This window comes from Carlito syrichta, unplaced genomic scaffold (assembly GCF_000164805.1).
Source record: "Carlito syrichta isolate Samal-C Ts95f unplaced genomic scaffold, Tarsius_syrichta-2.0.1 Scaffold287770, whole genome shotgun sequence".
Classification (NCBI taxonomy): domain Eukaryota; kingdom Metazoa; phylum Chordata; class Mammalia; order Primates; family Tarsiidae; genus Carlito; species Carlito syrichta.
In genome coordinates this window covers 462,171-464,124 of record NW_007231866.1, presented here as the reverse complement: position 1 = coordinate 464,124, position 1,954 = coordinate 462,171, and positions in this window count along the sequence as shown.

Below are 1,954 nucleotides of genomic sequence, written 5' to 3'. Positions count from 1 at the left end.
GGTCGAGGCTGGGTGACAGAGTGAGACTCCAACTCAAAAAAAAAAAAAAAAGTATCTCTAAGGGATGATTTGGCAGTAAATTCACCTCCAAGAGATGAGGTAATGAATCTAATATGAATTCCATTACCTCACTCTAGGTACCTTGAAATTCCCTGCTTCCAGGACTTGTGTAACTTCTGTGATTTCTGGCTAGTGCAACTTTTTTTTTTTTTGAGTTGGAGTTTCACTCTGTCGCCCAGGCTGTAGTACAGTAACACTCCCACAGCCACCCCAGCGTCGACCTGCTAGGCTCTGGTGATCCTTCCGCCTCAGCCTTCCAAGTAGTCAGAACTACAGGCTCACACTACCATACTCGGCTAATTTTTTATTTTTTGTAGAGACGAGGTCTTGCCAAGTTGTCCAGGCTGGTCTTGAACTCACAGGCTCAGGCAATCCACTCGCCATAGTGCTGGAATTGCAGGCTGAGCCACCGAGCCCGGCCTGGTTAGTGCAACTTGATGGAGAATGGTACCATTCTCCAGACTTTCCTTTTTTTGTTTTTTGAGAGTGGTCAGAGTCATGTTCCAGCTAGAACCATGGCAGTCACTTCTTTCAGTAATACTCAATTATGCATTTGACAATTATAAATAATGATTTTGGAGGGGATCAGTGGCTCAGCCTTGTAATTCCAGCACTTTGGGAGGCCAAGGCGAGTGGATTGCCTGGGCCTACGGGTTCAAGACCAGCCCGGGCAACTCGGCGAGACCTTGTCTCTACAATAAATCAAAAAAATTAGCCGGGCATGGTAGCGTGTGCTTGTTGTTCCAGCTACTTGGAAGGCTGAGGTGGAAGGATTGCCAGAGCCCAGCAGGTCAACACTGGGATGGCTGTGAGTGTGCCATGGCACTCTAACCTGGGCAACAGACTGAGACTCCAACTCAAAAAATAATAATGATGATTTTTTTTCTAATGAGATCGAACCCTTCCCTTCTTTTTTCTTCTTGGGTCAAATAACTGATGGGGGCATGGTGGGGAAGAGACAGAGACGTACCTGAGAAGGAACCAGAGCAAGTGCCCACAGCAAGAATGAGCACCCAGGTGCACCGGAGTCAGCACTAATGACTGCAGCCACGGGTCATGAGCCATGGCAGTACAGCTCAGCAGTCCAGAATCCAGCTCCAAAAGAACAGTAAGTCTATACTGGGAGGAATGGGGAAGATAGGCTTCCCTGCTGTGCCACTCGACAGCAACTGCGTAAAGGAAAGAGACTCACTGCCAGACCCACTGGCATGTGTTGAGGGGCTCCCTGTCTGTGGAGTCCCTCCTGGACTGTGGAGAATGACATGGGCAAAGCCAGAGTGGGAAGAACGGTCGTCAGCACAGAAGACAATCGTGGCTCCTCTGGCCCAGGCGTGAAGGATGCTCAGAGAGGAGACAAGGCCGTCTGCATTGGGTTTTCAGGTTGAGCCAGATGTCAAGCCAACATGAAGTAGAAACAGGGAGAGCGTTGTCCCAATTCTCTGCCATGACAATTTCTCTTCGTACCCCTTTGTCTTTCCACACTTGACTTATGGCATTGTATTAAACATTTGAGTTTTGCACTGAACAAAAGTTACCAAGTCAAGATTTACACAATAAATGTTAAGTTAGAGCAAGAAATATTTTCATACACATTTCTCTCTCCTTCTTTCCTTCCTTCCTTCCTTCCTTCCTTCCTTCCTTCCTTCCTTCCTTCCTTCCTTCCTTCCTTCCTTTCTGTCAGAGTCTCACTCTGTTGCCCAGGCTGGAGTGTAGTAGCACACTGCAGACTCAACCTGCTGGGCTCCAGCGATCCTTCTGCCTCAGCCTTCCAAGTAGCTGGAACTACAGGCACATGCTACCACGCCTAGCTAGTTTTGTTTGTTTTGTTTTGTTTTTTTTTTTTTTGGAAGACATGAGTTCTCGCCAAATTGCTCAGGCTGGTTTCAAACCCCTG